At 40.4% G+C, this 12,585-nt stretch overlaps 1 protein-coding gene across 2 annotated transcripts in view; it reads right to left on the bottom strand.

Moving 5' to 3' along the window:
* The window catches only part of colq (collagen-like tail subunit (single strand of homotrimer) of asymmetric acetylcholinesterase), a 116,096-nt gene extending 106,832 nt beyond the window's left edge, over positions 1-9,264 (bottom strand). Inside the window, exon 1 of one of the 2 annotated variants that reach the window (XM_072575017.1) lies at positions 9,023-9,264. The gene's annotated coding sequence lies outside the window, so the exon portion shown is untranslated. Of the gene's footprint in view, positions 1-8,653; positions 8,985-9,022 lie in introns of those variants that run through there. The other variant, XM_072575014.1, reaches the window with a different exon arrangement.
* Between the last annotated feature and the right edge of the window lie 3,321 nt (positions 9,265-12,585).

Genomic DNA, 12,585 nt, shown 5'->3' with positions numbered 1-12,585 from the left:
GTTTGCTCCATCTCGTACGGTTCTATTTAAAGCTTCTCCTGAACGAGCTGCTTTACTTCCTTGGACCATCAATAGATGAGTTTGCATCATCCTTAAAATTGCCAATCTTGTCAAACTCATTTGGGTAGACGTGATTTGATTACATCACACATGGTCAACTTGCCACTGTGGGTGAGGTTTGAACGTCACGAATTGAGCCTATCAAAATCTATACATATTGAAATTCTTTCAACTGCTGAACTTAGTATCTACCAGGTGGAGGATCCAGAGAAACTAACGTGAGTTGATGGCACTGCAGTGTGATTTTATCAATGCATAGAATTGGCAAGCCATTATATGATGTGAGACAATTTATACAGTTGTCGTCACAGAGCGCGGAAACAGACCCCCTTTGATCAAACCAGTCCATGCTGAACGTATTGCCAAACTAGACTAGTCCCACCTGCCCGCTCCTGGCCCATATCCCTCCAAACCTTTCCTATTCATGCACTTATCCAAATGTCATTTAAACATTTTAACAATGCCCACATCACCATTTGCTCAGGAAGTTCATTCCACATACAAACCAGCCTCTGTGTAAAATATTTGCACCTAATGTCATTTTAAAATCTCTCTCATCTTAAAAATACGCCCCCTTGTCTTGAAATCCCCCATCTGAGGGAAATGACACCTACCACGAACCCTATCTATATGCTTCATTATTTAGTTAACCTCAATAAGGTCACCTCTCAACCTCCTACACCCTGTGAGAAAAGCCCCAGCCTATCCAGCCTTTCTTTATAACTCAAATCATACCTGGCAACATCCTGGTAAATCTCTTCTAAACCCTCTCTAGCTTAATAATATCTTGCTTATAAGGTTGTACACTGCAATCCTACTTGTTGAGCTATGCATTGTTCAAGATGTGTAATAATAATTTGTTGGCATTAGCTCCTGTTTTAGCTTTCTGTGTTTGTCATTCTGCCTTTTCAGGACATATTATATCAACATTTGTAAACATTAAGTGACCTTATATAGTTGACATGGTGAGGTTAACAATATTGAAAACTTGCTATCTTCTGAAATTTGCCTTTTGCTTGGTTGATTCTGAACCTTATTGATATATTTGCATTTGTGCATCTTCTTAATGCTTTCTTCAGTCCCAGTGTTGTGGCATTGCAAGACCATAAGGCCATAATACATAGGAACAGGAGTGGGCTGTCCAGCCCCTCCAGCCTTCTCCACCATTCAATAGAATTATAGCTGATATGACATTCCTCATGTTCACTTTCCTGCCCTTCCCTTCTACACCTCGAGTCCTCTATTGATTAAGAATCTATCTATCTCAGCCTTAAAGACACTAAAGCACCCTGCCCCCACAGCTGTCTGCGGCAAGAAATTCCAAAGACTCACAATCCTCTGAGAGAGGAAATTCTTCCTCAGTTCAGATTTAAATTGGTGTCCCTTTACTTTGAAGCTATGTCCTCTGATCTTAGACTCTCCAAGGAGAGGAAACATCTTCTCAGGATCTACCCTGTCATGCCCCTTTAAGAATCCCATATGTTTCAGTGAGATCACCTCTCATGCTTCTAAACTCCAGTGAATAAAGTCCCAGCCTTTGTTCATAATACAACCCCTCTATACCAGGGATCATCCGAGTGAACTTTCTCTGAACTGATATCGTTCCATGAATAAGGTGACCAAAACTCCTCATAGCTTCCAGATGTGTACAGTTGCAGTAAAACCTCCCCGCTCTTAGACACCAACCCCCTTGAAATAAGGGCCAACATTCTCCCTATCAGAAGGGTGGTAGGAAACCTGAAAGGGTTCAGCAAAGATTTAAAAGGATGTTGCCAGGCTTTGAGGATTTAAGCTATAGGGAGAGGTTGAATAGGCTGTGGCTATTTTCCCTAGAGTGTCGGAGGCTGAGGTTTATAAAAAAATGAGGGGCATGGATAGAATAAATAGTCAAGGTCTCTTCTCTGGGATGGGAGAGTCCAGAGCTAGAGGGCATAGGTTTAAGGTGAGAGGGGAAAACTTTAACAGGAAACTAAGAGGCAACCTTTTCACGCAGAGGGTGGTGCATGTATGAAATGAGCTGTCAGAGAAAGTGGCGGAGACTGGTACAATTACAGTATTTAAAAGGTGTCTGGATGGGTATATGAATAGAAAGGGTTTAGAGTGATGTGGGCCAACTGCTGACAAATGAGACTAGATTAGTTTAGGATATCTGGTCTGCATGGACAAGTTGGATGGAAGGTTCTGTTTCTGTGCTGTATATCTCTATGACTCTATAGCCTTCCTGATTACCTACTGCACCTGTATACTAACTTTGTGTTTCACGTACAAGTACCACCAAGTGTATTTGCATTGCAGCTTACTGCAGGTTTTCCCTATTTAAAATGATACTGTTCTTTTGTTCTCCCTTCCAAATTGAACAACTCCACATTTTCCCACAGATTCCACTTGCCAAAGTTTTTCACACTTACTTAACCTATCAATATCTCTAAACTTTTTGCATCCCTCACACAATCTGCCTTTTTGCCTTTTTGGTGTCATTTGCAAATTTGGTTTACAGTATATTCACTTCCTTTCTCCAAGTCATTAATATACTTGCACTATCTTGGTCTCCTGTGTTTGGGGTGGGACTTGGCTTTGAGAACCAGAATTCCTGCACATATGTGCCTGATTTCCCTTGGTACCACATTCTTTACTGCTCTCAAGAAAATCTAGGCAGCTTTTGGATAGGTGGGAAGACTGCATCGGTTGCTGATTTTCTTAATTTGATGTTCTCTGCTGGCCATAGCAATTGTGTTGGCAGACTTAAAGCAAGTGATTGCTGTTGTCCTCCTGTTATGCTTTTGTACTTATGCCCATTCTTGAGTAATGCATCGATACCCTTTTTCACTTGATCTCTTTTATTCTGGATCTTTCTCATCATCCATGGAAAACTGTGTTAACTCTGCACAGCCCTTCCGTGTCAAATTAATGCAAACATTTTTAATAGACCTTTTCTCAAGATCATCTATTGTTTGGTCTGTAAAATAGAACTGCATACTTTGTTTGAACATTTGTGATGCCTCCAATACAAGTGTCAAGCAGAAACCATCTATGACAACAATCTAACCATTTCCCCCATGTTCAGCCCTTGCCAAATCATCCACTGTCATCATCTTGCAGGGCTACCACCGACTAGAAACTAATCAGCTGTATAAATACTATCACTCCAAAATGCACAATGTTTGGGAATTCTACAGTGAGTAACACATCACCTGATTCCCTACAACCTATCCACTACAAAAGACACATGTCTAAACACTCAAAGCTAAACACGATCCAAAACAAGGCATCCTATCCACCACCTTAAACACTCACACCCTCTATCACAGGCATATACTACCACCAGTTTGTATAAACTACTCAACATACAGCAGCAACTTGCCAAGCCTCTTTTGACAATACTGTCCAATCCTACAATCTCTCTCACTTAGAAAGGCAAGGGCCACAGAAGAATGAGAACATCATCATTTGCAAGTCCCTCCCCCCACACCAAACTACTATCATCCTGACTTAAAATCACATCCCTCTTTCTTTAGTTTGAACTGTCAGCAAATATAGATACCATTATTTTGGGCCAATTATCCAAGTAGTTAATTAATGGTTTGTATCATTACCATTCCCAGAATTTTGTAATGTTTGTTCTTTCAGACTTTTTATTGTATAACTAACTTGTGACGTAATGTTTTCAAAAACACTTTATCAGAAAAGGTTGGGATTCTTTATGAGGTTCATGATTCAGTCAGTGCTTCCCCCAGTGGGTGAATCAAATCTGGGGAGAGCAGGAATCAGCACAGATCAGAATTGGTCACCCCTCCCCGTGCGGCAGAAAACCAACCAAAGCTAAGAGGGTGTTTCGCCCTGTGACCTTGCAAAATGTGCAAAAACAACCAGTGAAGTTACAATCTGAAGGGAAAAACAAGGTGGCAGATTTGTAAAGCCAAACCCTTCAGTCCTGTGTGAGGTGTCCACAGCTAGAACATGAGCAATGAGGTCTGAGAAAGGATTCCTCCTGGACAGCAGACACATCTGTGAGTGCCCGCTTCAACCATTGCTTGAAGCAGAGAAGGACTGACCATGACCGGAGCAGTAAAGGTCGAACTGGAAGACTGTTTTCAGTGAGGAGTCATATTGAAAGTGTCCGATTGGTAGGGCACCAAAAACTGTTCAGATGGTGTTTAGCATATTCGGACGTTGGAAGTGCCCATCTGAAATTCAAATACTGTGAGCCATGTCGCTTACCACTTTTTTCTCCTCTCTCTGTTAACTAACATCTAGCCCCCACTACTAACCTTTTGGTTTGTCTGCCAGGTTGGGGAGAAAAGGGGAGTTTTGCGCTAATATTCCAGGTAGTTAGTTAGTGGTTTTAAAAATTTTAATCATTGCCATTCATAGAATTTTGGAGTTAAAAATCACACAACACCAGGTTATAGTCCAATAGGTTTATTTGGAAGCATTAGCTTTTGGAGCACAGCTCCATTATCAGGAGGCTGATGAAGGAGCAGCAATCCGAAAGCTAGGTTTCCAAATAAATCTGTTTGACTGTAACCTAGTGTTGTGTGATTTTCAACTTTGTCCAGTGGTTCCTCTGGATCATAGCATTTTGTAAAGCATTTTTCACTAATAATAAATAGTTGTTTGTGTTTTACGTAAAGCAAACTGTGTCGGAATTATATACATCATTAGTATAGCTCGGAGGGCAGGAAATCAAGGGACAGGTCAATTGGAAAGAATTACTGTGATAACTTCACAAAACTTTCATCACATTTCCCACAGTTGGGCACTTTGTATTTGCCGATGTGGTTAATTCATTGTCTGTGACAATACATTGTATTCTGTCCCTTCTGCCATGTCATTAATATGGAAAGTAAACAATTGAGATGCCAAGACTGATCCTTGTTACACTTTACCAACTTGGAAAAATAATTAATCTGACTCTGCCTTCCGGGTGTTACCCATTTCTCAATTCATGAAAATACATTCCACAAAAATTGTGAGTTTGTATCTCATGCAATGACCTTTTATGTGGCATCTTATTGATTGCCTTCTGGAAATCCAAATACATGACACCTACTGGTTCTTGTTTATCAAATCTGTCATATCAAAGATCTCTAGCAAATTTATCAAACATGATTTTCCTGTCATAAAACCAAATTGATTTTGTTTCAAATGTATTAAGGAAGAAAAAATAGGACATTTGGAGAAGCTTAACAGTAGACTTAACAATGATAGATATTTGGCCTATAGTTTCTTGTTTCTGTCTTCCTCCCTTCTTGAACAGGAGTGACAAATTAGCAGTTTTCCATTCTGCTGGAATCCTCCCAAATGCAATGAGTTCCAGATGATTTTGACCAGTGCCTCCAGTATCACCACAGCTATTTCCTTTAAAACCCTTTAATGCAGGTCATCAGGTCCTGATGACTTGTCTGCCTTTTCTCTCATTAGTTTATTAAATACTTTGCCATGTGTGATAGGGACTGTTACAAGATTAGATTAGATTAGATTACTTACAGTGTGGAAACAGGCCCTTCGGCCCAACAAGTCCACACCGCCCCGCCGAAGCGTAACCCACCCATACCCCTACATCTACATCTACCCCTTACCTAACACTACGGGCAATTTAGCATGGCCAATTCACCTGACCTGCACATCTTTTGGAGTGTGGGAGGAAACCGGAGCACCCGGAGGAAACCCACGCAGACACGGGGAGAACGTGCAAACTCCACACAGTCAGTCGCCTGAGGCGGGAATTGAACCCGGGTCTCTGGCGCTGTGAGGCAGCAGTGCTAACCACTGTGCCACCGTGATCTTTCATTTCATTAGTGCACTTGGTTGCCTGTTAGTTTTGGAAGGAAGTGTGAGATAAAATAGTACTTTAAATTAACTGTCATTTTCCTATTCACTATCATTGACTCATTCTGGGGAATGTAAGGGTCCAATACTTAGCTGTTCTCATTTTATAAATCTGTAGAAGCTCTTGCTAATACTTTTTGTATTTTTTGCCAATTTACTTTCATGATCAATTTTTTTCCTCTTTCTTTGCTAGCTTTTTAGGCACTGCTGGTTCCTTAAAAAATCCCAATTTTTTAGGTTATCACGATTTTTTGTGGTTTTATAGGCCTTCATTTTTGACAGTCCTTCCTCTTGAGTGGAATAAATGCTTGCTCAGCAGTTTGTTAAATGCCAGGCATTGCTTATCCACTGAGTTCCTCCTTTGTTTATTTTCCCAGCCCAGTTCTTCATTCAATTATGCACCTATTAATTCCCCAGTGGAGTTACCATAATTGGTAGCAAAACCCAAAACAAGTTTTCACCCTTATTAACTCGAACTCCATTGAAAATAATGTCATCCATTGGATCTTAAGGCAATTATCCTACTAATCATACAAAATAGAGTCATAGAGTCATACAGCACGGAAATAGACCTTTCGATCCAACCAGTCCATGCTGATCATAATCTCAAAGTACACTAGTCCCACCTGCTTGCCCCTGGCCTATACCCCTCCAAACCTTTCTTATTCATATATTTATCCAAATGTCTTTTAAATGTTGTAACTGCACCTGCATTCACCACTTCCTCTGGAAGTTCATTCCACACACAAACCATTTTCTGTGTAAAAAAGTTTCCCTTCATGTCTTCTTAAAATCTTTCTCCTCACCTTAAACATATGCCCCCAGGCTTGAAATCCCCCACCATAAGGAAAAGACATCTGCCAATCACCTTATCCATTTCCCTCATGATTTTATAAATCTCTACAAAGTCACCCCTCAACCTCCTATGCTCCAGTGAAAACAGTCTCAGTCTACCCAGCCTCTCCTTACAACTCAGACTCTCCATTCCCAGCAACACCTCGATAAGTCTTTTCTGAATCCGCTCCAGTTTAGAAATATTCTTCCTATAGCAAGATGTATGCCACTTCTGTTAATTCTTAATGCGAGTTGCTAATGAAAATATCAGCCCTGTAAATCCTAAACTCCAACGAAGGAACTATAAATTTTAAGGCAGATAGAGGTCCCGCCCCCTATTATTCCAATCTCCAATACAGATACCGCCCTTACTAACTGCAATCCATGAAGATAACCTCTTATTATTAGTATATTATGACAGAATAATTCTTTTGTCGAATCTGAAGAGATGTTGCGGTGATTCACATTTGTTTCTCATTCATCGTGCTCCCCAAGGAAACGGTTTCGCCCTTGGGTTGGCGCTCGAAGTGCCTGCTCCCCCTCAGAATGGACTCAGCACTTGTGCAGAATAAGGCCACTTCCTCAGGCCTCCGGGAAATGCTGGAAATGTCATCTCTGTACAAAAAAAAGATGCCGCCCCCAAGCCACAGGGATCCAGAGGGGGAGTCAGGACAGTCGCGTGTATAAAATGGGACTGAAATGGGAATTACTGGGAGTTGAACCTTCTCAGCTCGCCTCGCTGTGTCCCATTGGAGGCAGCAGCCCCTGTCATGGTGATGCTTACTGCTCTGACTGGAGATTCAAACTCACCCCACCCCCACCCCTCCATCCCTCTATCCGAAAGGCTGCAGCAGAGATATTATCCCTTCACGTCTTCACCCTGGGCGAGTCATTTTCTTTGTAATTCCTCTGCGAGCCGGAGACTGCAGAGCGGAAGTTGCAGTGCCCGAGTCAGCTGCAGGGAGCCGGAGACTCTCTGAGAGCAACTCGGGGCGAGCGAGGGGCACCCTCCCTCCCTCACTCTCTTACTCCCTCATGCCCTCAAGGCATCCGTCACTCCCTCACTCTATCCCTCGCTCCCTCCCTTACTCCCTCACTCTATCCCTTATTCCCTCCCTCCATCCTTCACTCCCTCACTCCATCCTTGACTCCCTCCCCCCCTCACTCTCTCCCTCCCTCACTCTCTCCCTTCCTCACTCCCTCCCTCATGCCCTTACTTCCTCCCTCCCTCGCTCCCTCATGCCCTCACTGTATCCCTCACTCTATCCCTCACTCCCTCCCCTACTCCCTCACTCCATCCCTCATTCCCTCACTCCATCCTTCACTCCCTCCCTCCATCCTTCAGTCCACCCTTCACTCAGTCCATCCCTCACTCCCATCACACTGCATCGCCCTCACTGCCAATCCACTTACCCCCCGCACACCCGCCTGCCTTTAGATAGCGCCTTTCGAGGGCCTTTGTTCATTTTAAATGGATACCAGCCCCTGCAGCAACAAGTAGACAATCTTTCCTGCAACCTCCTGCTCTGAGGTTGGGCGGCTAACCAGTCAGTACTCTAACCAGTCAGGTAGGGCCGGCTGACAACTTAAAAGACACGACGCTGCCTTGACGGGCTCTTCAAATGAAAATATTCACACAGGCGCTTTCTAAATGACACCTATTCAAAATGTCAGAGGGCCCCCGCGCTGCTGCCTTACTACAGAGCGTCTGGGTGACAGATATTTATCTACCAGCTTGTAACATTGCTCTGACTGACTTCAAAATGAATGGCCCGATCTTAGTCATTGGTTCTTCAATCTATATTTTCTGCCATCTCTGTATCATATGAAATTACAGAAAGAGGCTGCGTCTGTTTAAATCATTTTCTATACAGTACATCCAATTTTCAATGGTCTACACTGCCCAGTTACATTCAACAATATGACTTACCTCATTAAGTAGAAGTTACTACATTTGTTTATAGAGGTCTTCACTGACTGGTTTATGTTCGATCACATCGCTACAGATTTACCTCCAATGGTGTATTCCGCAGTTGCATGGCAGCATTTAACAAATGGGCCCGAGTTGTATTTCAGGAATTGTATGTCTAACCCAGTTGTGGAAAGTTAAATCCTCGTCCGAAACAGTGAAATAACGACAAGAATAAATAAGTAAATAGCGACACATTCTGGTATCCACCCTTTTGTTTTTGACTGCGGGTTTATAAAGCCTCTATTAATTAATCTTACTTGCCCTTCAATCTTCACATTGGGATTTTCATCAGAAACGGTACAACTAAGAGATATTCAGACTTCTTACCACTCAGCGACCCTCGATCAGTCTCCCAGGGAGGAATCAGCAGTCTAACACAGCATAAGGTAATTGATCTGTTCCACCACATAAATCTGATTTATTAAACCTCCTCATTTAATTCTAGAATTAATGGCAGTGTAATTAAGGAGAGAGCTATGCCACAGCATTACTTTCACTAATACTTAGTTAGACAAACGGAAGTTAAATCAATTTCTTCTCTCTTTCATTAAAAGCTGAAATCAATAAAGTGAAAGGCTCCGGACAAAACTCTGGACGAATTCGGAAAAGCTTCAGTGGCTAATGCAACATAAATAGCGATTGTACAGGACCAACCAAATACTTGAGTTGCACAGTAATGACACAGCGCCGTCTCATCCTGCAAACTTACATCTTCCAACGAGTCAGCAAGTAAAGAGTTTGATGTTCGGAATCTCAGTTTTAGGACAGCGATTGTGGACTCAATTTCTTGCGCGATAAGCTGCTTCCAAGAGCGGCTTTTGCTGGTTTTAAAAATAAATGAAAATAACTGGTGTATTTTCCAGAAAGCATTTGCTGTTACAAATCGAACCTAAATAGAGACTGAAACATCGAGAAAAGATGGAGTTAGAATTATTTTTTAAAAAAAAAGTTTTACCAGTTAACTGCAATTTATTGGAGTTACCGATATAAATTATAACTTGAAAATGCATTTCCAAAATTCTGAACTGCTGCAGAGATAAACGATTAGCTACTCTGAATATAAGTTACAAACATTGCAATGAGTGCAATAGGTTGTCAGAATTGTTGGAAAACACGCATTAGCTAATTAACTGAAAGGGTACGGGACCATTGATTTAATTACTTTGCAGTTCATATGAGAGCTTGTCACCATTATGAACAGATCAAAGCTGATGATAAAGAATACTTGATAAAGCAAGCAACGGTATTGGTAATTTTTTGTCCTCAAGCCAATAAAGGAGAATATAATGGAGACGTTGGTGGGGGGGGGGGGGGGGAGGTCGTGGAAACATGATTCTCATTTCAGTTATAGGGAAAATGGTGAGCCAAGGTACATAATGCTTACCTTGTATTCAAATTTGGGTGTTACCGGGATACATGCAGCATCAACCAGAAACACTGAAGTTGGATTTCCAAATCCTTCCCCATGTAAATACAAGGGAGATTTGTAGGTCAGTGTTCTGCATTTTGGGATATTTTTCATATGGAATATAAATGCAGCAAATGGCAATTAACTTGCTGATCACGGTCAACTGATGGGGGACAAAATGGCAGCAATTTTATAAATAATGTCCTGCATGGACATTTAGGATAATTTAAATTTAGTTATATTTTATTAAATGGTGCTCCTGTTACAGCAGCTTGCCTATATTTCCCACCCATCATATTCCTAATAGGATTGCTTGTCTCATTCATCTGTCTGCCTTATGTGTTTTTAGATTTAAGTTCACATTGATAATTCATAATCTGTTGGCGATAGGATTAAATTTCATATGCATACAGTAATAAAGACTATCTAAAGTTCTGCATCTGATTCACAGCAAACTGGATTTTGTAACCAGTACTTCTGGGGAGCAAGAACATGCAGTAGCAATAATACAATACACGGATAATTATGGAATTAGGTCTTATTCTACATTTCAAGGCCCAACCTCTGTCTTCAAAATTTATCTCAGCAGTATAAGACAGTTGTATTAATGATCCATGAGCTTAATCTCTTTAGCTGTCCCCTTAAAATTAGTTTACACTCTGTGTAATTGAACATGAGAATTGCTCTTTTCTTAAATTAGCATCTCAGTACTGTTGGATAAGTTTTTTTAAAAATGCATCCTTTCTACCATTTTCACAAAACGTATTGTTTCAGAATCAGGGAATATTCAGGGTTTCTTTTTATTGATATTGCTTTGAAACTTGCTGCTAATAAAGTTCAGAGAAGGGAATGGTTGACTTTTCTCACTGTGGTGTGTTATTTGGAAAGAACATGACATTTGAAGGCACCTACAAAGATAAGCACAAATCTGTCAATACTTTTCGACCTGAACTTTCTTTACTTATCCTGGGCAAGTCTGAGAGAGCCTCGTTTGACTGTTCTTGTCTCACTAGATGAACTGTGACTGTAGCTATGCTACCAGCTCTATACTAATCATTAGGTAAGTGCAGGAACTGGGAAGGCTGGTCTGTGACTGTGATGGTCATCACTACCATAAATGTCAAGTTATAGTCCAACAGGTTTATTTGGAAGCACTAGCTTTCAGACTGCTGTTCCTTCATCAGATGGGTGTGGAATATAAGATTGTAAAACACAGAATTTATAGCCAAAATTCTGCGTCATTTGATTGGGATTATAACCCGGTGTTGTGCAATTTTAAACTTTGTACACCCCAAACCAACAACGGCATCTCCAAATTATAAATGTTGTTACATACTTACAAAAGCCATGCTTGTAAGGAGGACGTCTTGTTTTATTTTCTCTGCAGTCAGGAAGCCACAGTTGGAGAAGGCATAAAAGCTTTACCCAAGAGTAAAAGAGAAAAGAAGAGAAAAGAGAAAAGAAGAGAAAAGAAAAAGAGAAAAGAAGAGAGAAAAGAAGAGAAAAGAGAAAAGAGAAAAGAGAAAAGATAAGAAGAGAAAAGAAGGGAAAAGAGAAAAGAGAAAAGAGAAAAGAAGAGAAAAGAGAAAAGAGAAAAGAAGAGAAAAGAGAAAAGAAGAGAAAAGAAGGGAAAAGAGAAAAGAGAAAAGGGAAAAGAAGAGAAACGATAAAAGAGAAAAGAAGAGAAAAGAAAAAAGAGAAAAGTGAAAAGAAGAGAAAAGAGAAAAGAGAAACGAAGAGAAAAGAAAAAAGAGAAAAGTAGAGACAAGAGAAAACAGGAGAAAATAGAAAAGAAGAGAAAAGAAAAAAGAGAAATGAGAAATGAGAAAGGAAGAGAAAAGAGAAAATAAGAGAAAAGAGAAAAGAGAAAGGAAGAGAAAAGAAAAGAGAAAACTGAAAAGAAGAGAAAAGAATAAAGAAGAGTAAAGAGAAAGGAAGAGAAAAGGGAAAAGAGAAAAGAGAAAAGAAGAGAAAAGTGAAAAGAGAAAAGAAGAGAAAAGAGATAAGAAGAGCAAAGAAGACAATAGAGAAAAGAGAAAAGAGAAAAGAAGAGAAAAGAAAAGAGAAAAGTGAAAAGAAGAGAGAAGGGAGAGGACAAAAGAGGAACGAAGCGAAAAGAGAAAAGAGAAAAGAAGAGAAAAGAGAAAAGATGAGAAAAGAAGAGAAAAGAAAACAAAAAAGAGAAAAGAGAAAAGAAGAGAAAAGAAAAGAGAAAAGTGAAAAGAAGAGAGAAGAGAGAGGAGAAAAGAGAAACGAAGCGAAAAGAGAAAAGAGAAAAGACAAGAAAAGTGAAAAGAAGAGAAAAGAAGAGAAAAGAGAAAAGAAAAGAAGAGAAAAGAAGGGAAAAGAGAAAAGAGAAAAGGGAAAAGAAGAGAAAAGATGAGAATAGAAGAGCAAAGAAAACAAAAAAGAGAAAAGATAAAAGAAGAGAATAGAAGGGAAAAGAGAAAAGTAGAGAAAAGAAGTGAAAAGAGAAAATAGA

The sequence above is a fragment of the Chiloscyllium punctatum genome, chromosome 8 (genome assembly GCF_047496795.1).
Source record: "Chiloscyllium punctatum isolate Juve2018m chromosome 8, sChiPun1.3, whole genome shotgun sequence".
Taxonomy (NCBI): Eukaryota; Metazoa; Chordata; class Chondrichthyes; order Orectolobiformes; family Hemiscylliidae; genus Chiloscyllium; species Chiloscyllium punctatum.
Note: the sequence above shows the minus strand (reverse complement) of the source record. Positions and strands in the feature narration are given on the sequence as shown.